General features: G+C 54.7%; 1 long non-coding RNA gene across 1 annotated transcript in view; it reads left to right on the top strand.

Moving 5' to 3' along the window:
- The first annotated feature begins 839 nt into the window (after positions 1-839).
- LOC142051382 (uncharacterized) overlaps positions 840-24057 on the top strand; it is a 58421-nt gene continuing 35203 nt past the window's right edge. The window contains exons 1-2 of the long non-coding RNA XR_012658449.1: positions 840-1227; positions 1428-1649. This is a non-coding gene — a long non-coding RNA (uncharacterized LOC142051382). The remainder of the gene's footprint in view (positions 1228-1427; positions 1650-24057) is intronic.

Raw genomic sequence — 24057 nt, 5'->3', positions numbered from 1 at the left:
AAAGCCCCACGGTGTGACTGTTGTTAGGAAGAGATTTTGAAAAATTGAGATATTTCTTATTCAGTGAGGTTGCATTCTATGAACTTGCCATCAGAGTGCATCTTAGAGACAGTGTCTTTGTCAGCAGAACTCATCAGCACAAGACTTGCAAAGTATTGCTTTTTTTTAAAGATAAAAAAATCAATGGTCCTTGCGGAGATCCAAGCACAGCACATACTCCAAAGGTTGATGGCATTGGTAGTGCTTGGGTTCTCAGTTGTAACAGTCGAGATACCATAAAATGCGGTTCCCCTGCATGCTTCGGTACAGCCGAATGCATTAGCAGGTCTGCCGGTCCTTCTTGGTAGCCCCGTGTATTGCAACACAGGGGATTTGATTTGTGTGGTTTTTTGTTGTGGTATTTTTTCCCCCCCCAAAAAAGTAAAACTGTATCGGGGATCTCTTCACTCACCGATTCTTCTGTCATAAATGAAAGTTTAAAAAAAAGCTAACATCGTCTGATTTACGACGTGACTTGCGCTCTTTCAGCTGTAACTGCCAAGCAGATGTAGGGTACGATTTGTTAGGTGTACTTAAGCAGGTAGGTATTTGTTGTGAATATTTAATGAGGGGCGACTGAATGTTGTGGGGGGGTGTTTCCTGCCGGTATTTTGAGGGAGCGCTCTTAAGTATTTTATTTCAGTCTCGCTTTCGACGCGCGTTTCCCTGGCAGTTCAGCAGCATCTCTTGGGCGGGGCAGCTGGGCGGACGTCCCTCCCGACTCCGTAACACGCCAAAACCCCCCAGTCACGTTGCTGCTGTGTATTTTGGAGATAGATAATCTTATGGCGGGAGTGAACGGCTGTGCGAGTTGAATGAACGCAGAAGGAAAATGGAAAGCTTTTAGAGCCTAGACGCTCATATTGGATGTGCGTAAACACGCGCCCGCCTTCTCAGCACAAAGTGAATTACTGAGATTTATTCTTAATTTTTTACGTTACTCTTTCAAGTTTGACACGCTTCACTTCAGGCTTCATGGAGCCAGGCAGCAAGACGTGCGGCGGCAGGGCGAGGGCTGTAGCTGCTGCGGTGGGTCTGTAAGCGGAGGTTCTGGTTCCGGTACAACTTTGCCCCGCAGCCTCACGGGGTTATCTCCCCGCAGCGGTGCCGTAAGGAAGGGATGAGACGTTTTCCAGCACCAGCCAGAGCGTTCAGTGTTACGCGAAGGATCTGTTCAAAATGGTATCGGTTAGTCTTAATACCGTTTTCAAGTGTTCCAATCACTCTAGCTTTTAAAGGATGTGTTGTGTTTTGACATGACCCGTTTGCCTGGAATCTTCCTGCGGCTCAATTTCCTTCCTACCCCTTATGCTGACTGAGCTCCTCCATTTTCTTCTGTGCTATTTTATTAACGTGCTGAAATATAGTTTGGGATTTCTGTTTTTCAGATGTCGTCTAAGTGTCTCGTGATGCTCAAGAGATGCCCGCCGGTCGTTAAGCGTGGTGAAGGTAAGGGGCCATCCCTCGGCCTGGAGGCTCCTGGCTCTGTCTCCGTCTCCAGCGGGTGCCCCGCAGGTGCGGCCGCGAGGGCTGCCCGGTGGGGAGAGTCGGGGCCCCCAGGGACCGGGGCTGTTTGTCACCCCGGGGAGCCCGTCCCAGTGCGGGAACATGTCCGAGCGGAGCCCGACAGAGACGTGACACCGTCCTCTGGCACGCTCCTGCTCTGCCGTGGGGCAGGCGCCAGCCTGCGGACAGGGGCTGGGGGGGCTGCAGCTGTTTGGGGGGCTGCCCCACCTTTTAGATTTTAGCAGAGCTCCCCCTTTTCTGGGGGGTGTGGGAGGGGTGTGCGTGTACCTTTGTAAATGGCACTATTAAAGTAATGAGCTGCAGGTTGGAGCAGGTTCCCTTGTTTAGTGCCCTTCTTGGGGGTGAATAAAATTGGGGGAGTCCTGGGGGGGGTGTGATGATGTCATGTGGGGTGCCCCGGTGTCACTGGGGGAGCTGATAATGCGTCAGAGGAACAGGTGAGTGGGGGCGTCATGTAGGGGTTCCCCCCCAAAAAGGGGGGTTACAGCCCCAAAATGCCTGAAAATTCAGGGGGGCTATTACAAAAACCTCTTATATATATTGACATGTGTAATATTAATTTATAGATGCATAAAGGGATTTTGAGATAAGAACTTATCTCTCCTATATTATATAACGGATTTCGGGATACAAAAATTCTGCATCGAGATGCAGGGTTTTAAAACACAAAAGTAACTCGACCGTCTATATATCTAGATCAAAAAATAAAGGAGTTTAAAGTGAAAAGGATAGATGAAGGAATTCAAAGCAGAAGAAAGTCTGACTAGAGCGAGCATCTACGCTTAGTGTGTGTTACATAGTCTAAGTAGATGTGTAATCTAAATAGAGGTTATATAGAGTGAAATAAGCCGAGGTATAACTGTAAGTAGATGTCTAAATAGAGAAGTCGAAAAAGATTGAAGTGTCAAAGGGTAAGTAAGCAGATAGCTAGCCTAAATAGCTGTTTTATGTACGTGTTAATATGGAAGTCTAAACAGGTATGTGTAAAGAGATATTCTGTGTAAGTGTAAATAGCCTAAATAGGTGTAAGTGTAAATATAATAGCTAAGTCTAAACAGATGTTGTATGTAAATGTAAAACAGATAGTATATATAAAATATAGATGTACTCCGTAAGGATGTGTAAGTAGACACATAGTGCAAATGTCTATGCTATGTAAGGTTTTAAAATGCAAAGAAACCACGTTGATAGAGATGTTTATAGAGAAGATTTAAAAATTAGACACACAGCCCACCCCCCAATCAACTGAAGGCACAAAAGCGCTTTCAAATGCTGCCCCTTCCCCGTTCTCCTTCTCCCATCCCGATTTGGGGCCGATTCCCCCAAATGGGGACTTTCCCCTCTGGGGCTGCGTAGGCAGCCTGGGAGCTGCTGCCAGGGCAGACACACACTCCAAAGCCCCTGAGTCTGGGTCTGCAATGGGGGGTGAAAAACCCCAAACAGGTTTGGGGGAAAGAAAACAATTCGGGGCTCTTGGGAAAGCCCACTCCTGCTGGGTTTGTGCAGTTGGAAAGGAGGGGGGTAAAAAAAGCGGGGGTGGGGGGGCGGAACCCTGCTAACCATTCTCATGCACAAAAGCAAAAAATCGCCAATTTCAATGTTGTGGAAAGGGTGAAAAAAACCCGGAAGTGAACCGTTTGGAAAAGCAATCCCAACTTTTACCTTATGGAAAAGCAAAAAAAAAAAAAACCCCAAACGGACAAAACCACAGTAACCCGAACAACAACAAAAAAAGCCAAACCATCCAACCGGAAATCACCAAAACTAAATAAACCCACCGAAAACCCTAAACTGGGGAAAATTTGGGGTGAAACACCGGCAGTTTGAGGGGCATTGCTGGGGCTTCTCTGGAATGGATTCTCCGGAGCGGGTCAGTTATCTGGAGCGGATCATCTGCTGCAGGTTAGCCCAGGTGAGTTGCCCGTTGTGGATTATCCTGGGGGGACCCCCTGGTGTCAGTCATCCCCATGCATGTTCCCCGTGGCGTGTCTGCCCAGACATGCCCCTGTCCAGCGGTGTCCGCCTCCTCCCCCGCCCTCCCTCTGCGTGTGTCTGTGCCCTCCCAAACGCTTTCCCCTGACATGGCCCCCCCGCATGACTTTTTTTTCCCCGGTGACGTCCTCCCTCTCCCTGGCCTCCTGTTCTGTGCTCGCTGAAGCCTTGTGCTTACGCAGGATGAGCAGAGCAGGGTCCTGGCAGTGCAGAGGCGAGGCGAGGCGCTGCCAAGCCAACGAAGCCCAAGGCTCAGCAGTGCACAAGTCCTTTGCAGGTCAGCCACTGGCACCTGGTCTGCCTGGCTGCCCCGTGCCCTGACGCACAGCTGCCCCCCTCACCCCAGGCAGCCTGCCTTCGGAAGGGCAGCTGTGTTCCCCTGATTGATTTTCTTCTTTAACCCTCTAGGACCTGTTGACTTGCTGCTCTCCCTGTCACAGCCCTGATGCCGCAGGCCTACAGCAACTGATGGGGCTCACTCCGGGGGGGTGGGGGGTGGGAAAGGGGACCTTTCTCCCCAGGTCGTTTGTGCTGCTTCTCCTCCCTAGGGCGTGGGGTGGGGGTGAGTGGGGCAGGAGGGAGGACGGTAACGGCCACCTGATTTTTAAAGCAGTCGAGACAGAAGGACTAAAATGCTCGAGGCACTTTGGTGGTGGGCGGTGCGGAGGCAACGACTGACACTGCTGGGGCTGCGGGAGTGGGGAAGGTGCAGAGAAACATGAGCTCTGCGCACGCAGTGACAGTTCCGTTATCCCGGCGAACGTCACCCAGAGCCGGCGCGGGTGTTGCCCCAGAGAAGAGTCACGGACATCGTGCCGCTGCCGCCGTGCTGTGCTACGGCAGCCGGGAATCGCGCATGCGGAGTGGCGATGGTGGACCCTGCTGCCACCGTGCGGCCAAAGTGCGGAACAGCGGGGGCCAGCTGCGCTACCCTGCTCGCGGCAGTCACCGAGCGCTCAAAACCGGGTACTGCAGACGGGCAGCCGCCCGTTCCCGACGGTGAAGTTTTTTCGCTGGTCGCTGCCGCCATCGTGCAAGCAGATTCCGGTACTGCAGCCAGGCAGTTCCGTATGCACAGTGGCGCTTTACTTGCTGCCCCTGCTTCCACCGACCGCCCAAGCCCTCGTAGTGCATGTGGGCAGCCGCGCATGCGCAGTGGCGCCTTTTCGCTCTCTGCTGCCCCAGGTACTGCAGGTGCGCGGCCGCGCATGCGCAGTGGCGCATTTTCGCTCTCTGCTGCCACCGTGCAACCAAACAGCGGTACTGCATGTGGGCAGCCGCGCATGCGCAGTAGCGCCTTTTGTGCTCGCTGCTGCCACCGTGCGATCAGACCGCGCTACTGCAGGTGGGCAGCCGCGCATGCGCAGTGGCGCCTTTTTGTGCTCGCTGCTGCCACCGAGCGACCGAACCGCGGAACAGCACGGGGGGGAGCTGCGCTACCCTGATCGCGGCAGTCACCGAGCGATCAAAACCGGGTACTGCAGACGGGCAGCCGCCCGTTCCCGACGGTGAAGTTTTTCCGCTGGTCGCTGGTGCCGCCGTGCAAGCAGATTCCGGTACTGCAGCCAGGCAGTTCCGTATGCACAGTGGCTCTTTACTTTCTGCCCCTGCTTCCACCGACCGCCCAAACGCTCGCAGTGCAGGTGGGCAGCCGCGCATGCGCAGTGGCGCCTTTTCTGCTCTCTGCTGCCACCGTGCGTTCAGACCGCGGTACTGCAGGTGGGCAGCCGCGCATGCGCAGTGGCGCCCTTTTGCTCTCTGCTGCCACCGTGCGATCAGACCGCGGTACTGCAGGTGGGCGGCCGCGCATGCGCAGTGGCGCCTTTTTGCTCTCTGCTGCCACCGTGCGACCAGACCGCGGTACTGCAGCTGGGTAGCCGCGCATGCGCAGTGGCGTCTCTTCATGCTCTCTGCTGCCACCGTGCGATCAAACAGCAGTACTGCAGGTGGACGGCCGCGCATGCGCAGTAGCGCCTCTTTCTGCTCTCTGCTGCCACCGTGCGATCAAACCGCGGTACTGCAGGTGGGCAGCCGCGCATGCGCAGTGGCGTCTCTTCCTGCTCTCTGCTGCCACCGTGCGATCAAACCGCGGTACTGCAGGTGGGCAGCCGCGCATGCGCAGTGGCCACCCTTTGTATTCTGCTCGCTGCTTCCACCAAGCGACCGAACCCCGGGACTGCAGGCGGGAGCTGCGCTACCCTGGTAGAGATTTCCACCCGCCCCTTACCCGATCGCGGCAGTCACCGGTCGATCAAAACCGGGTACTGCAGACGGGAAGCTGCCCGTAACCCAGGCTGAAGTTTTCCTCTGGTCGCTGCTCCCACCGTGCAAGCAGATGCCGGTACTGCAGCCAGGCAGTTCCGTATGCGCGGTGGCGCTTTATTTTCTGCCCCCTACTTCCACCGAGCGCCCAAACCCTCGTACCGCAGGTGGGCAGCCGCGCATGCGCAGTGGCGCCTTTTAGCTCTCTGCTGCCACCGTGCGACCAAACCGCGGTACTGCAGCCAGCAGCCGTGCACGGGCTGTAGCGACATTTTGCCGCGCTCACTTCTCCACGCCACTTAGTGACCCCCCGCACGCTACGTGGTGACGTCACCGTGGGGGCCGGAACCGTGTAGGCACAGCCCCTAGCGACAGGTGTTGACCCCTTGCGATAGCCCGTTGAGGGCGGTCCTGATACCCCTCGCCACGCTCTTAGCAACGGGCCCTGCCCCCGGCGATGGGCAGGCGGGCCGTCTGATGTCCGACCCACCTGGCCCCACCCACCCACTTTGGTGCTGTGTGGTGCACTTTGCTCTCTGCTGCCACCCTGCGAGCCTTCATCCCTCGGGGGGGCTCGGCCCGCCCCTTTTGCGGGGCGCTGTGGGAAGGGCGGGGGCGGGGCCCGGGGGTCGAAGAGCCCCAGCCGGGGCTCGGGCAGCTCTTGCTGCCCCTGGGCTTCTCTGCCGTCGGTGCTCCCGTGTTCCCTCGGGCGGTCGCAGCTTTGGGGCTGTCTCAGCCCCCCGGGCAGGCGTGCTCTGGCGTTTAGAGAAGCGGAGGCGTTGCCTGAGGTAAGGATTCCAGAGCTTGGCACTCTTTGGCAGCATCTGTACTAGAAAGGTCCCTTGTGGCCTGCTGTGCTTTTTTTCTCCCGGGATGTTGTTTCGGGCGCTGAGGGGGCGGTGAGACGGTTTAGTGGTATGGTGTTCTGTTTGGGGTTTGTTTTTTGCTTTGCTGGTTTTCTTCCCCCTTGTGAGATCATTTCATTCATTTATCATTTCATATTATCATTTACCCCGCGCCATTTCCGTCCCCTTTGGGCAGCAGCGGATCTGCCGCCGCTTCAGGCGGCCGCTTTCTCGAGGGCGAGGAGCTGGGACGACAACGGGCCGCTGCAGGCTCTGGTCAGGGTAAGAGGCTGTTCCCTGGGGAGCCGGCGCAGGGGGAGCGGAGGTACGCACGGGCACTTGTCGGTGCCCCTGACCGGTAAAGGGAAGGTTAAATTGTTAGAGTGCAAATAAATACATTTTATTTAGGGAGGAGTCGTGACTAAATTTAATCGCAGCTATTACTGAGCAAACCAGGCAGTCATTATTCCTAATCTGTAATTAAAAAAAAAATAAAGGCAGTCCTTTTTTATGCCATAAATAGAGTTGCGAGTCATTAATAGCTCAATCTAAATACAGCCGTTATTACATCAACTGCAGGCATTAATGACTCCTGATCAGAAACAAAATAAGGACAGTTTTAGAATCTACAATGAAAATTGAACTGGAAAGCTAAATTGGGAGTGGGTAATACTGAAATTGTAACAGGGCTGTTAGAAAGTTCAGAGGCAGCGACAGCTCCTGCTTCCAACCCAAGCAGTAAACGAAGCTTTAGATTCTTAAATGAACAGAAATAAAGGTGAGCTGTTAAACAGTGGCTGGGTTCAAGCGTAGGCATTAAGAAAATTTGCAGGTGCGGGTGATTCCTGACGAGAACTAACAATTCCAGAAGATTTAGATTTAAAATGACAAAGCTAATGGAGTGCCACAACCGCCCGGATGTAACTGCAGCCGCTTTGGGGGAATGCCCCAGCCCTCCCCAACCACCGCTATTAATTACTGCCAAGGAGAGCGAAAGTGAAAGTAGAAGCAGTGCAGGTGAAGTGTGAGCAGTACGCTTTTTCCTAAGTCATCTCTTCGTGTCAGGAGAGGAAAGAAAATGGAAAGAAGATGTTTGCAGGGGGTCTGTGCTGGGTTGCCTGCGCGTCTCTTCCGTGCATCCTTGAGGAGACATTTAGCTCGTGTTGGGCGCTCGCAGGTGGAGACAGGGCGAGCTGGAGGCAGGATCGGTGCTGGCCCTGAAAAAGGGATGGGCAACGAGCTGAGAGAAGAGGGGGCAAGGGCTGAAAAAGGGTCTCCAGTTCTGCAGGGAAGGCAGCGGGATGTGACTCGGCAACCGCTCTGAGGAGTGCAGGGTCATTCGCTGCGATGAAGTCAGGGTCTGCGGCTGGCCCGGAGAGGCAGCAGAAATCCCAAACTCTTTGCAGGGGTACCGGCCAGATTAGGGCAACACCTGAACAGTAAAACCATTTAGGGGAAGCAGAGCTGGGCTGCACCGCGTGGCCAACCTCCCTCTTCTCCGTGAGTCCCAAAGGGGCAGCTCCAAGAAGGTGCTGAGAATTCATCCCTTGCGCTAAAAATGAGACGCAAGTAGCACCCACCCGTGAATTTTATTTTCTCTCTCGCTCTGCGGCTCCTGCCTGCTTGTCTCTCCTCAGTGCTCACCTGCACCCGTGCTCGGATGGGGCAGCTGAGGGAAGGTGCTGCCATCTCCCCAGCCCCGGCGGACCGCCCCTCAGCTGTGTCCTCTGTCAGGGAGCGTCGTCATCTCTCCTGCCTCCCAGAGCGTGTCCTGTAGTGGCAGACGCGCGGGCTTTTCCCTGCACGCGCATACGGGAAGGGAAGCGCAGTGAGAGCTGGGCTTGTCAAAGAGTAACGGGGGTGGTGGGAAGCGTAGCTAGAACCGGAGAGCTACAATGCAAAAGCAAAGCAGACGGGACACAAAAGTAAAATGGTGCACAGGAATGCTGAGGCGAGAACTCCCGCAGCACACAGGAAATCAGTGTCGGAATCTATTTTCTTCTGACTGCCAAATTAAAAATAATGGCACGCTTTGCAACGCTAAGCTCGCTCTGATCGTCTGAACTGTTTCTTTCCAACTCCCCACCGCCCCCAGCACACCGTTCAGCCTCCTCAGCCTGAAACGCCTTGTTTTCCTTCTTTTTTTTTTTTTTTTTTTTATGACAGGGCAACTTCTGTTCCCGAGGTGGTGCCTACAGTACAGCTATCTCTTCGAAGGCAGTTTGGTTTAGGTCAGAGAATGTTTAGCCTGGACTGAATCAGCCTCTGTTTCTATTTCTGGAAATCATCGGTCCTGTGCATAAAGCCCGGAAAAAAGGAAATATGAACCAAAGGACGTGGGGCCTGCAGGGGTAGGAAAATATTTGAGAAGAGGTTCAGTGGGGAAATGATTGTTTGTCTGTGGGGCGTCCAGGCAAGCAACCCAGCTGCTAGAAAGCGGCGCTGTCCCCAGGATGGCCTCGGCGGTCCCGTCGGAGTCGGGGGAACAAGGACAAGGCAGGGTGAAGCATCTGACCTGCCGTGTGGAACGTGACTGTACAAAGCACGTGTGATGCACTGCAAGTTCATTTGTTTAAACTGTGAGTTAAAGAAGGTGTGCAGTTGCTTTGTAAACAGCCGACGCTCTAAAGCTACACCCGTCTAACTGCTAGCTGTATTAAATCTATCGTATTGCTGTTTCTGCATTAAAAAAAAGTAACAAACCAACACACCTATGTAAGCACGTCTAAGTACAATGGAAAACCACTGTTTAACACGTGGCATGTGTGGGTTGTTTTTTTGGGGTGGGAGGGTGGGGTGTATGACAAAAACCTGCGAGAGACACACGCACACACGCACATGTAATGTTTAGCGCTCACCTAAACCCAAAAAAGAAAATCCACTCTTTATTTTGCAGCATTAGCATTAGCTTCCAGCGCACAGCCTGAGCGCGTACCTCTGCTCTCACCATCTGCTCCCTCTTCAACCGTGTGTGGCTGTCATCATCAGCTTGCACAGGCTTTCCTCGTGCAAGTTTCCGCGACAGCTTACGAGAAGGCAGGGAAACAAACCCAGCAAGACGCGTAGTGCCTTCCTCTATGGGCTCCGTCCAGCCTTTGTTAAAATGAGCAGAAAAGAAATCTGCTGCTGCCTTTACCCTGACTCGCTCTTACAGAGAGCATCTGACTTGACCCGCAGCAAAGCGATGCCCCAGGCAGCAGCACGTATTGGCGCGCACCGCGGTTTCACCCACCTGTTTTACTGCGCCGGTCCTTTCCCACGGCCGATGCCACAGATGTGGCGCGCCCCACCCCCAAACCTCTTTACGAGGGTTCCCTGGGCTCTGCAAGTCGCCTGCTGGACGTGTTGCTGATTCAGGCACGGGCAAAGTCAGCTTCTTCGCTGGCCTCGGGCCAGGGCAGCCACGTACTCGAGGGAAACTGAGAATATCTCCAGCGAGATCTCACCGGGAGGCTGGGACCTCGTCAGTAGGGGAGAAAGCCAAGCGACTGACACTGAAAGGGAGCTCTTTGCTAGGCTGTAGATCGTAAAGTTAACAAAGAAAACAAACCTGCCTTTTTAAAAATGCCCTCTTTTGAGTCTGCCACGTTTGATACAGATTTTTAAAATTGCAGGGTATATCTCCTACAGGCCTCATGCAAAGGGAAGTGAGTACTTCTGGCTCTCAGGACAAGGGGGTCCCTCAGGAGCCCAGGCGCTCACGCCAGCCGGCATCTGGCACAGCACAGGGCAGGAGCTTTGGCAGTAGTACGTGAGCTGAGAATGAGAGTCAGGCAGCACTGCACGCTTCTCCTGTGAGCCGCCGAGGCTCGCGCGCTGTACCTTCCACAAATAAAAGGCCAGAAGAGTCAGCATTTCTGCTAGTTCCAGCCTCATCCGTACCCTCGTTAGTGTAACTGTAAGCGAGCGTCCCGTAGCGACTGGGAGCGTGGCAGCTGGGCTTCCTGCGCTGCCTTAGGTTGTGCCCTTGGAGAGACCCTTCTCCGAGCCCCGGGCTGGGTGGGCTGCGGTGCCGTTCAACGCTGAATAGGCACGAAGGCCTATAAACAAAATGTATTTATATTGCACCCATACCCGGCAGCCAACCGCCGCTTTATTTACGTATTCTGCACCTCCTGCCGACGCTTTTAAATTTAGCCGATATTGCCGCAGTTTTCTCTGACGGGGCAGGGGACTGCCACGCAGCAGGGGGAGTTTCTGGGTGCCTCCCACGGACACAGACGTCCTCAGCTGGGTAGGGACAGGGTGAGAGCTGGAACAACTCTGCTGACATGTAAGGGCCGTCCCAGGGCAAGGCTCCTGGGTCTGGGGGCTGAAAGGCGAGCCGCGCTGGGTGGTTGGTGTGGGAGTTGTGGAGCAAGTAGGGGAAAAAAAAACCAACAAGAAAAAACCATCCAAATGTTTCACAGCAGGTAGAAAGCTTGGCAGAAAGCAAACTGAATGCTGTAAAGACAAAAGCCGAAAGCCGGCTATGGACTGTACGAAAAGAGCCAGTGCCACGGAAAGAGGTTATTTCTTCAACTGACCATAGGAGGCTTTTTGTGAGATAACACAACACCTCTTCTTTCTGCTACGGCGCGGCACCGCAGCAGTAATGGGCCAGAGCGTGCGAGCGCCTTTGGCAGTATCGGTAACGACCGGGGCACGGCCGACCGGCCAGCCCACCTTCCGCACAAGGAAAACACCATTCCCCTGGAACGCCACGCAGACCCAGGACGGGTAAGGCGGAGGCCGAGCCCAGGCGCCCCCATTGCCAAGGACCACCTTGGCCTTGCAGCGTCTCACGCTTCGGGGTGTTCTGCTGGCCGTGGCTAAGCTCAGGCCCTCTGCTCGTGGCTGCCCCCGGTCCCCCGGCGCCGGTCGGGCCCCAGCCCCCAGCGCGGTGCGGCGCAGGGCAGTGACCCAGCAGGGCGGCCCCACGGGCCCCAGCCCCCCACCCCCCCGCCGTGCCTGCGGCCGGGGCCCCGCGGCCGCCGGCCCCTTCCTCCTCTGCTCGCTCCCGTCGCGGACGGCTCGGTATGTGTCACGAGGGGCAGCCCCGTTGAGCAGCTCTCGGAGGGCGCGCGGCTCTGCCCGGCCGTGACCGGGGCCCGCAGGGGTTTCCCGCTCGCTCGCTCGCCCCGAAAGGAGCTGGCCCCGAGCCGGCGCGTCCCCCCCCGCCCGGCCCACGGCGCCCTCGCGAGCTGAGCGCGGCCCGGCCAGCAGGGGGCGCTGGCGCTCAACGGCTGGGCGCGGGGGCGGTCCGGCGCGGGGGAGGGGCCGGTGGGGGCCGGTCCTTCCGGCCGCCCTCTAAGGGCCGCCCCGCGGGGCTCCGGCTTCCGGTGGCGCAGCGCGGTGGAGCGGAGGTGGGAGCGGTGCGTGGGGCGGCTGCGCCGCGAGGTGTCTCTTTGCGGTGCCGGGGCCCCTCTGCGGCCCGGCGTGGGAAGCCCGTGGCCGGCGGAGACTGCTCGGAGCTGGGCGGGGAGCGCCGCGGCAGTCCGACCGCAGGCAGCCATCCCCTGCGGTGGCCGCCAGCTCCTCAGGACTCCTGGAGGCCTGGCAGCGCCCGACCCTCGCCTGCGGCAGCCGCCTGGGAGAGCAGCGCGGCCGTGGCCAGGGGCCGGAGAGCGCTGGTGAGTGAGTTCGGGCAGCGGTGGAGGCTCCGTGCCGGGCCCGGGCCCGGGCCGGGGTGGGGGGGGGGCGGCTCCGTGCCGGGCCCGGGCCCGCGCCGGGGTGGGGGGGGGGGCGGCTCCGTGCCGGGCCCGGGCCCGGGCCGGGGTGGGGGGGGGCGGCTCCGTGCCGGGCCGGGGCCCGCGCCGGGGTGGGGGGGGGCGGCTCCGTGCCGGGCCGGGGCCCGCGCCGGGGTGGGGGGGGGGGCGGCTCCGTGCCGGGCCGGGGCCCGCGCCGGGGTGGGGGGGGGGGCGGCTCCGGGCCGGGCCGGGGCCCGCGCCGGGGTGGGGGGGGGGGCGGCTCCGTGCCGGGCCGGGGCCCGCGCCGGGGTGGGGGGGGGGGGCGGCTCCGTGCCGGGCCGGGGCCCGCGCCGGGGTGGGGGGGGGGGGCGGCTCCGTGCCGGGCCGGGGCCCGCGCCGGGGTGGGGGGGGGGGCGGCTCCGGGCCGGGCCGGGGCCCGCGCCGGGGTGGGGGGGGGGCGGCTCCGGGCCGGGCCCGGGCCCCGCAGAGAAGCCCTGGTCGGGCATCGTTCCCTTTTGCACAATGTAGGGCTTTCCCCGTCTATTTTCTGTGTACTGTGTTTTGGGCCACCTGAAACCCTTTGGCCGGGTAGGTTTGGTGCGGGGAGATGGCAGGTCCGGAGCCTGAAAGATCTCGGGTGGGGGGCGGGGGAGGTATTTTTGCCTTAAAACTCTGAGCCCACCTCGTGTGTCATGTCGTGTTATCACGTCGTGAGTCTGGTGACTGTGGCAAATGGCTCAGTTGGGCGTTTTCTGATAAATAACTTCTGAACGTGTGCGTGTGTAGGCACGGGGAGATTTGTGCAGGGTGACAGAGCCCCTTGAGCTTCTGTGCTAATGTCTACCTGTTCTAGACCTCCAGTGTTGGAAAGCCTTTGTTTAGTGCCTAGTTGTGCCTGCGTAACAAATGTTTTAGCTGCTGATGTGTTATACCTCTGCTGTGAACTTTTTCCTGGGTGGCTTGATTGTTTCTGGTTGTCCGTGTAAATCTAGGCAGATATTTTCTGCCCGGTGGTGAAGCCTATCGCTTTGGATAACAAAGGGCAGGAGAGCAATAAAGAAAAAGGTGATTCGTCTGCTGCAGCTCCTTGGAAACGATTCGTTCCTTATTTTCTGCCGTTGGGGAGGTGTTGTGCTTTCCAGATAATGCAGCCTCTCCTGTGCCTGTCCACGCCGTGCATTTTTGTCCTGCCCTTGCTTGAAAAGGCTCTCCTTGCCTTCTTCCTCTCTGCTGCAGTTGGCTTAATCTCTCGCTGCTCCTGCTGGAAGAGGGATAAAGGGAGTGTTGTCGATCGGGTTGTTAAAAGCTTTTTCGCGGGCTGTAACGCGCGGGAAGGGGTGGGCGGGGGGGGGGCGACTCAGTACGGGGGAGGGGGAGGATCAGGCTGCGGGGAAAATGGGAAACCAACATCACCCTTCCCTCCTACGGCGCAGCCCGGCTGCACGGCTCCCCGGGGATGCCCCTGCCCCGCGGGTGTACCGTGTGTGCGCCCCCCGCGTGGGGCGGGGGGGGACGACACACCCCCACACAGTCGGCGGCACTGGGGCAACCCCTGCCCCAGGGCTCCGCGCTCGTACCCGGCTCTCCCCGCTCCGGCACGGCACGGGGCTGGACGCACCGAGGAGACCCCGGGGCGGCTTCTCGCGGCTGGGCGAGAACAGGGCCTGGCCCCGAGCAGCCGAGCGGGCACCGCCGGTAGCTCGGAGGAGCGGGGCCGGCTCGGCTCGAGGCGTCAGAGCGAAAAGGGACGAGAACCATCCCGGAGCGTTGGGGGGGCGGCGGATGGTCCGGTGGCCGGGTTCGGCTCCGTGCCGGGCCGTGGGGCAGCCGGAGCCGCGCCGGGGGGCAGGTGAGGAGCCGCGTGGCCGGGCGCGCTGTGGGTCGGCGGGTTTCGGCTGTGGGGCCTCCCGGTCCGCGGAGTCCCCGGGGGGGGGGTTGCGGGCAGCAGTGGCCCCGGGCCGAGCGATTTCGTGGGTCGGTGGTTGGGTTTTGGGGCCGAGCCCGTGCCCGGCCGTGGGGAAGTAGGGGCAGCCCCACCCGGCTCTCGGCTGCTCCTCGTCGGGGTCGGGCGGCGGCGGCGACCCCGGCGGGGGCTCCTGTGGTGCCGGGCGGGTCCCCCCTTGCCCGCGAGGCAGGCAAGGACCGTGGCTGCTGCCGCCGCGGTTTGCTGGAGGCGGGCTGGGCCCGGCCCCCTGTGGGGTTGGGGTGCGGGCCCGGCGCTGCCGGGGAAACGCGGCCTGCGAGAGCAGGAAGAAAGCGCTGCCGGGCCGGCGCTGGGCTGCCCCGCCGGGGTGCGGGGCCGGGCCCGCGCAGTTCAGTTCCCAAGGCCTCCCCGACAGTGCCCGCGTGGGCCGTGGGGGTGCAGGGCTGTGGGGTGGCTGCGCTCTCCGCGCCCCTGAGCGTTGCCCGTGGGGACTGCGGAGGGGGCCGGGACGCAGCCAGGCTCAGCTGGTTTGGTCCCTGAACGGGGAGAGCACAGCTCTTCTGTTCCTGGGCCTTGAGAGCAGGCTCCTGTGGCTGACGCCGGGGCCCTGAAACAGATCGAGTCGTGCGTTTTGAGGGCCTGACCGAGGGGACTAAGTCGTGTGGTTTTGGGCTGAGGAGCAGAGGTCAAGTGCTGCATTTTTGGGACTTGAGAACAGGCTCAGCAGCTGGGCTTTTTGGCTCAGAACCGGTCCCAAAGTGAGCTGGTTTGGGGGCCAAAAGCAGCAGCCGGTTTGGCTGCTTGTGCAGGCTGGGGGGTGGGGGCATTGGGGGCTGCAGGGGAAAGCAGGGGTTGGGCAGGGTACGAGGACCCTCCCCGGAGGTGGGGGTCCGGTCACATCGGACCCCGAAGTTCGGGAGGCCGGCATGCACCAGAGCGAACTCGCCACCTGAGGCGGGTCTCTGGAGGAAGGGTGCTTTTTGGATCCAGCGCAGCGCACCCTCTTTGGGTCCAGCTCTTCTTTCTGTGCTGCTTAGGATAGTTATTAACCAATTAATTAATCATACAAACTAAGTCACAACAGCTCTATCGGCTCCATCGTGGTTCGGAGCTCTGAATCGGTTTCATTTGGTGTCTAACACGTTTTTTTCCCCAAGGAGAGGCTAAGTTTCAAAGTTAATTAGTTCTCACAAGTGTGTCAGTCGATAAAATTGAGTTACGATTGTTAAAACCACAAAGGTGACAGGAGTCTCACGGATCTGGTCTATTTCTGAAAATGTATTAATCCCATGCAAATGTCATCGGGATACAGATCATCTGCACTTCATGCTCTGACAAGACAAGATGCTGAGACAGGGATGAGCTCCAAAAGGACTACTGAAAAGAAAAAAAACGCATTCCACAGTCATGGGGTTTTTTTGGTTGCGTTTGGGGGGGCGGGGTGGCTTTAACAAAAGAGTGCAGTGTTGGCCGGCAGCAGCCTGCAGAGCACTTTTGCTGCCTGATCTCTCCTTTTCTTCTCTTCCACTCCTCTTTCAGGGCTGTAATTGTCATTTGGATAGTTTTAGAAGAGCAGTTAAGTTGCTCGCCTGTGTCAATGTGCTGGTAATACCAGGAAGGTGAATGCTTGAACCGGTCGGGCGGGTGGGAATAACTTGGCTGCAGGTAGAATTTCTGAGGGAAGACCAGCAAAACCAGGAAGCAAATAGCAAGTTCCCAAAAAATGTGCGGGTGTCAAACACATAAAAGTTTCATTGCCGAATGTTTTTGGGAATATGTTCCCAATGGCTATTTTTAGTAAACATAAATTTTCAGGAGATTCAGGGTTGTGCGTGGCAAAACATGTCCCTCTGTTTTTGTGTCCTGCTGCACAAACGGCCGGCGGCAGGGCTCTTGTTCCCCGCTCTCGCTATTGCCACAGCAGGGCTGCGATATTTAGACCTAAGTGGGGATGGGTTTAGGAATGGAAGGAGAGAGAACGCCTGCGTTCTGTAAGGGCTATGAATGCTGACCCTTTGTCTCCGTCTGCCGCTTTTCCTGTGCGGGTGATGAAGCTGTTTTACTTTTCTCTGTTGTTCCAGGTCTAAATAGCTGCGAAGCTGTCGCCGCTGTGGGTGCGCAATTTGTGTTGCTGTGTTTCTGTGGAGTTCTAGCTACGGCTCGCTTCTAGTGTGGCCAAGCGTCAAGGTAGGGCTTTCAGCTTAAAGCTTCAGAAGCGCTGCGCGCCGAGATGGGTGTAGGTGAAACTGCTGTTGCGCCTGCAGCTGTGCTCGCAGGGATGCTGGGTGGCTCCGCATCAAACCGGCGAGGTGCGCGTGGACCTCCGTCGGGCTGCGCCCTGGGTGCGCGAGCGTGCCGTGTTTTTGCTGTTCCGGCTTGTACGTGCGAGGGCTTAACGTTTGATTTAATGCATTTCCTTTAACGGCAGGCTGTAGTTGGGCTCTAGATGGTATTCCTATGTGGGCGCAGGAGCTGTGGAATGGTTAAGCTGTTGCTGTGCCTCCAGGTGACTTGTTCAGTAACGCTGTTTTTCCAGGTGCAGATGGATGAGTCGTGCAGGGCAACGGAGGAGGGCCCGGGGAGCGCTGTAAGAAGATGAGTCTGTGTAGTACTGGAGGGAAGATGTGACTGATGGCTATAGGGCTCCATTATGGGTTTTACTCTTTTTTTTTTTTTTTTGTGATCCGAGGGTGCTAAGCGATGAGCCGAGCGTGATCTGGGCCCTGGAGGTGAGTCAGGCAAGGTGACCGGTGCTTGGTGGGCTGGAGTAGGTGTTCTTTTTCAGGTTATTCAGGGTTTTTTCTCCTTCTCTTCACTTTCCCATCCCAATTTGGGGCCGATTCCCTCAAACGGGGACTTCCCCCTGTGGGGCTGCTTATGCAGCCTGGGAGCTGCTGCCTGGGCACAAAAATACCTCAAACCCCTTACTCTGGGTCTGCAATGGGGGGTGAAAAAACAGAAAGAATTCTGGTGGAAAGAAAACAACTTGGGGCTTCTGGGAAAGCCAACTCCAGCTGGATTTGTGCAGCTGGAAAGGAAAAAAAGGGTGGTGGTGGGGAAGGAACAACCACCTAAAAGCACCCACCAACCATTCTCATGCACAAAACCGAAAGTGAAAATGACCATTTTTTGTAGGGTAAAAGCACAAAAAGTCCCCACAGAACTCAGTAGTTTGGAAAAGCAACCCCAATTATTACATTATGCAAAGAAGGCGGGGAAAAAAAGAAAACCAAAACAAAACCCTATCACAACCCTGATGCCACATGCCTACCAGCAGTTCCTGGGGCTTATTCTGCGGGGGTGGGGAACCCAACCTTGTTCCCCAGGTTTGCTGTGCTGCTTCTCCTCCCTCGGGCATGGGGGGGGCAGTGGCATGGACAGTAGCAAGCACCAGATGTTTTTAAGCGGTCGAGAGGAAAGGACAAATGCTCGAGACGCTTTGCTGTTTGGTGCAGAGGCAATGAACGGCGCTGCTGGGGCTGCGAGGGGGAAAGGTGCAGAGGAATAGAAGCTCTGTGGATGCAGCCAAGTTACGGTTTCTGGATGGTATTAATCGAGAAGAGTAATTCAGATAATGCTGCTGCCCAGCGACCAGAATTGGGTACTGAGCCCGGGAGCCGCGCACGCGCGGTGGCGTCCCTGTGATCCCCATTGCTCTCTCCGCAGGTAACAGCCCTGCGATGCTGCGGTGCCTGTGAGGTGATGCCGCCGTGCTCGTTGCTGCTTCCTGGTAAGGAAAGGCCTCCTCCGCTCCTGCTGCAGCGTGGTGGTGTGTTGGACACGATTCCCTGTGTCGGGTGAGGCCTAGGGCTGCCGGCGAGGTGAGCGAGCGCCTTTGGTGGGTGCAGGGGTGTCTCCTTGTGTGCCTGCACTACTGGGGCTGGTGGGATGGGAAGCTTCAAACGACCCGCCGAGGCAGGCTTCTGGTATGCTAAAGGCGAGTGGGTGAGGGCAGCCCTAGGAGTTACTTGGGAGCTGATAGAAGGGAAGAGGGAAAGGAGGAGGAGGATGATGACCTTTTCCCCCTGCCCAGGGTGCAGAAGATGGCCGACTCTCCAGCTCACCAGAGCTCCCCCTCAGCCTCCCCTGGCCCCCCTTGCCCAGTGCGCCTGCTCCCAGCTCCAGCATGAGCGAGCTAGGCTACGTGCCGAGGAAGCCTCATCTCGTAAGAGCGGTAAGACACCCATGTGTTCTCTTCAGGTGGAGGACGGCCTAGAGTCTGGAACTGCAGAAGAGGCAGGGAGGAGAGAAGGGGAAAGAAGCATGTGAACGGCTAAATTGTGCCAGCAGCGCTGAGAGCGAGAGTCGCGGTGAGTCCTGGGCCAGTGGGGCCCCGTTGCCTCTCTTGTGCGTCCTGGGCCCTCCCTGTCTCTCCCCCGGCCCCCTCTCTTTCCTTACCTGCTGCAAAATTTTATTTTTTCTTTTGGGCCCCCCCCGCACCTTCTCTCTCCATCTCGCTCTGAGTGGCTCCCTGCCTCGCCGTCTTTTTCAGTCCTCCCTCTCTCTGTCCTGTAGCCTGTGGCTCCTTTTTCTATCTCCGCCTCTCTCTGCCTGGCTCTGGCTCCGTTTTTTTTATTCCTCCTGCTCTGTCCTGTAGCCTGTCGGTATTTTGTCTTTCTCTGGCCCTCTTGGTCTGACTCCCTGTGTTACCGAAAAACGCGGTAAAATCGGAAACGACTCCTCAACGCCAATTTAGTATTAAAGAGCAGGCATTCTTTATTCACGGCGCCGGATGCACGGGGGATCGCTCCTCCTGGCGTGCGTACCTCACGCACCTTTCCCGTTCAATTTGTAGATCAAAATTTTACGTATTCATACGTATTCATTATTGTCCTGTCTACTGATCGGTACAAACTTGCTCGTTCCGTATGTAAATCGCTGCGCAGGCTCGGTTGTCCTCTTCCGTTGTTCTCTTCTGAGTAGGCGGTATTACTTGGGTCGGTGGTGGTCTGTGAGTCGGTGGTCGCGATCTCCCCCTGCGTAAAGGAATTACCTTTTTACCTTCTTGGCTAGTTTTCTCAGTCCGCTCCACGAAACCGCGTTTTGTCATCCTTTTCTGACAGAAGCACATCGTCTGTTCTGTTCGCATTAACGATCGCCTAGGGACTAAAATGCAGATCGACGGATGCGCTGATTCGTACGCTCCATGTTCCCGTAATGGAACACTGTCTCTGGTTGGTTGATTTCATCGCTTTGGTTACATTTCCCCCGTATGGAAGTTCTGAAATAATAATTTTCTCAATACTTCCATCCTAGATCAATAATATTCCACTATGTCAGTTCGGCGTTTGGTTCATCTTCTCAAAGTTTTCACTTGATTGTGGTCTCCAGGGTGTATGCAGGTCCCATTTTCTACCCAAAATTTTATTAATTTGTTGAACTACCTCTGCAAAAAAATGTGGTGCTCTATCAGAGGACATTCCCGTTGGCACTCTAAATCTTGGTATTATTTCTTTCAGCAACGTTTTAACTACTACTCTAGCTTTGTTGGTGCAGCACGAGAAAGCTTCTGGCCATCTAGAAAATTTGTCAATCAGCACTAACAAATACTGCTATATCTATTTTGTCTGGGTAACTCAGAGAACTTAATTTGCTAATAATTTCCGGGAGAATTTTTTGTTTTGTTACTCCTAAAGGTGGTTTCCTTTGGTTCAGGGGATTATTTCTAGGACAGATTGGACGCTTAGCTACTATGGGTTTAACTATTCTTGTCATGCCTACACACGCTACAGATGTTTTTAAACTCAAAACCGTAGCGTCTACACCCCAATGTGTTTGCTCATGCTTTTCTTTTCAAGTTCTGTCATAACTTGTGGGGTTGTTATTATTATTACTTGTTTTTCTGGTGTTATCTACCACCTCTCTGTGTTTTGTGATGTTTCCAATTGTTCTGCTAATTGCTCATCCAATTTATTATATCTCGGTTTCAACTTTGGAATTCTGATCTGTTTTACCGGTACTAGCGCAAGGATACCTTGCTCTGCAGTCCTCTTTGCAGCTTTATCTGTCAATCGTTTGCTTATGTTTACAGCCATCTGGCCGAATTGATGAGCTTTGCAACGCTTTACCGCCACTTCTTTTGGTTTCTGCACATCTTCCGGAAGTTGGAGAATGTCGTCTTTATGCTGTATCGATGATTTTTGGGCTGATGGCAGTCCTTTCTCCTTCCCAATAGCTCCATGATCGTGGATCACACCAAATGCATGTTTGGAATCAGTCTAGATATTTATCCTTTGTCCTTCTGCCATTCGCAGAGCTCGCTTCAATGCTACCAATGCTGCTTTCTGTGCTGAGGTGTTTGCAGGCAGCACCCCTGACTCCGTTCCCTCGGCGGTGATAACGACAGCATATCCGGCCATTCGCTTCTCTTCTCGCCCAGAGCTTCTTCCATCTGTAAACAACTCCAGATCAGGATTTTCCCAGAGGTTTGTGTCTCAGGTCTGGTCTGCTGGAATAGACTTGTTCAATAGTTAGCAAGCGATCGTGTTCGAAATTGTCCGTAAGGTTTTCTGTTGTTAAAAACGTAGCAGGATTCAGTATAGCAGTAGTCTTCGATTCCACATCGTCTTGTTCTAACAGAACAACTTGATATTTCAACATTCTGCTAAGGGATAGCCAACGACCCCCCTTTTGTCCTAAAACAGTCACCGCTATGTGCGGGACACATACTGTCATCTTCTGTCCCATTGTTAACTTTGGGGCTTCCTGGATCGGCAGCGCTGTTGTTGCTACTGCCCGTAAACACCTAGGCCGTCTTTTACTCGCGTGGTCGAGTTGTTTGGAGAAGTAGCCCACAGGTCTCTTCCAGGTTCCCAGTCGCTGTGTCAGCACTCCAAGGGCTAAATGTTGTCTTTCGTGGACAAACAACTCAAAAGGTTTAGCGAAATCAGGTAGGCCTAATGCAGGGGCCATCATCGAGGCTCTTTTCAGTTCTTTGAATGCCGTTTGGCATTCGGGCGTCCGGGTTAAATATTTATCCTTTGATTCTTTCAATGCCTCATATAATGGTTTTACATAGAGTCTGTAGTTCAGAATCCAGAGCTGACGCCATTTCACTATTTTCAGAAAAGCTCTCAATTCCTTTGGGCCGCTAGGTTTGGGAATTTGACAAATAGTTTCTTTCTTTTCACTTTCTAATTGTCTTTGTCTTTGAGATATTTCAAATCCTAAATAAATGGCTGCTGCTTCTCCTATTTGGGTTTTGTTTCTGGAAACTCTGCATCTTCCTTGGCCCAGAAAATTTAAAAATTTCAAAACATTATTCTTTACTTTCTGCCACTATCAGAATGTCACCTGCATTCTGTAACAATATGCCTCTCCCTGGGTTCTGTTTTTTCTATACATTTCTATATTTCTAATTTTTTTCTTGCCAGCTGAGTCCCAAATATCGTAGGACTAATTTTAAATCCTTGTGTAAGTACGGTCCATGGTAGCTGTGTCTTTCATTCTGTGGTGGGGCTTTCCCATTCCAAAGCAAATAGGCTTTGACTTTTTATGCCTGGAGGTATGCAAAAGAAGGCATCCTTCAAATCTAGTACAGTAAACCATTTATGCTCCTCCTTTAAAAGAGGTCAGTAAAGTGTATGGATTAGCTACTACCGGATGTATGTCTTGGGCCACCTGATATATAGCCCTTAAATGGTGAACTAGCTAATACTCTTTGCCTCTAGATTTCTTTACTGGCGACACAGGAGTACTATATTCTGATTCACATTCCACTAAAAGCTCATATTCTGAAAAATTTTATAATTAACTTCTCTAATCCTTCTTGAGCCTCTCGCTTAATAGGGTATTGTTTTTGTCTTACCGGCTTGGCTCCAGGCTTTAAGGTTACTTTTACCGGCTCTGCCCACTTAGATCGCTCCGGAGCTCCGCTCGCTCAAACCAAAGGAATTACTACGTTTTCCACTTCTTCGGGAACCTGTTCCTCCCTGGAGGAATCCTGTAACACAAACGCTCTCGCCTCTGTGGCTTTTGATTCTGGTATTAGTAATTTAATCTCTCCATCTTTAAAAGTTACTTGAGCATCTAATTTACTTAATAGATCTCATCATAACAGAGGCAGTGGACATTCAGGCATATACAGAAATTGGTGAGTTGCCCATTGCTTCTCCAATTTAAACTTTAATGGCTCTGAGAGGGGCTAATTTTTCTTTGCCCTGTCGCACTAACACCACCTCCGGATTTATGATTAAATTTCTCTTTACGTGTATTCAATACCAAAGAAGTGGCTCCCGTATCTACCAAAAATTCTATTTCTTCATTCCCTAGCTTCAGTGTAACCAGGTGTTCAGCTAGGGTTGATTCCCCTGGTCTCCTTCATGCCAAGCTACTTCAAGCATTTTACCCAGATCTCTGGATTCAGGTTCTTCTAGCTTCTGAAGGTTTCTTCTCCCCCCCCCACTATCTGGGGCTGATTGTCTTATGAATATAGAGACCAACTGAATTGCTTTTTCTGGTTTTTCTGCGTTCAAATGAGTATATTTTCTGGCAGTCACCTTCAGTCTTTCCATAAAGGCTGAAGGGGACTCCTTTAATTCTTGTCTCGCTTCATAAATTTTGACCCATTTATTGCTTTTGGCATTGCGTGTCTTACTCCAAATAAAATCTCTCTCTGACATCTAGTCAACATTCCCCTGGGTCCTGGCTGATTAGGGTCCCACTCGGGATTTGTAGATGGAAAATTCTTATTAATTGTTCTCTGTAAATTCCTGTTAGCATGTGCTCCCTGCACCTGTCTTCTGGCTGTATTCAATACTATTTTCTTGTCAGTTCCATCAAGTGAAGTATCCAGTATCACAAGTAGAGCAACACTTCAAGTTCTCACCACATTTTCCTCTCTCCAAAAACATTGCCGTAGAATCCTGTGGACATACCTCACGCTGTTTCTGCCACGCTGGATGGTTCCACAGTGTAAAGAACAAATCAACATATGCCACTTCTTCCCATTTGCCTTCCCTTTTTACAAAACAACATTAATTGCAAGATGGTACGATATTGCAATGTCTCATGTTCTGGCCATTTGTGCCCACCTTCCAATTGATACGTTGGCCACCAATGATTGCAATATTCAATTAATGGTTTCCGAGTTAGTAGGTCATCACCCCCGATGTCTTTCCAGTGCTTCAAAATACATCCCAAAGGTGTTCTCTGTGGGATAGGTTTCTTACTCAGAAATGCTCCCATCTCCCAGTCAACTAGTAGTTGTGATTGTGCGCTATCGCAAATAGTAGTCAGAGGGACTCCAACCCCCGTTAGAGGTCTCACTGGAAATCCGCCACTGGGATCTGTAGCGCCCTGCTAGATATCCCTGGAGACTTCAACCCCCTGTTGAAGACCCCCCTACCCTCGGGTCCCGCTCCACAGGCTTTCGCCTAGCAGAGACTTACCAACCGAGGTACCTCTTGGCCCCAACCCTGCGTGGCTTTTGCCGCGCCTTACGGGCAGGCCCGTGGGACTCAAACCCACTATCCTATCCTATGTGGGAAGCTAACCCCACGTATTATTCTACCTAAGTTTCTTCTTAAAAGAATGCCTTGTTTACTTCAGTCCAAGGGATCTTGCTCAGAATTCTCTGGCCTGGGGATCGGAAGCTCTCCCCGAGAATTCCTTGGGGCTGGCTGCAGGTCCCACGGTCCCGCGGATCCGTCGAGATTCAAAAGCAGGGTCCCATCTGGGGTGCCAAAACTGTTACCGAAAAACGCGGTAAAATCAGAAATATCTATTCAACACAAATCTAGTATTAAAGAGCAGGCATTCTTTATTCACAGCGCCAGACGCACGGGGGATCGTTCCTCCT

The sequence above is a fragment of the Phalacrocorax aristotelis genome, unplaced genomic scaffold (genome assembly GCF_949628215.1).
Source record: "Phalacrocorax aristotelis unplaced genomic scaffold, bGulAri2.1 scaffold_120, whole genome shotgun sequence".
NCBI classification, from domain to species: domain Eukaryota; kingdom Metazoa; phylum Chordata; class Aves; order Suliformes; family Phalacrocoracidae; genus Phalacrocorax; species Phalacrocorax aristotelis.
This window is presented reverse-complemented; position numbering and strand designations above follow the sequence as displayed.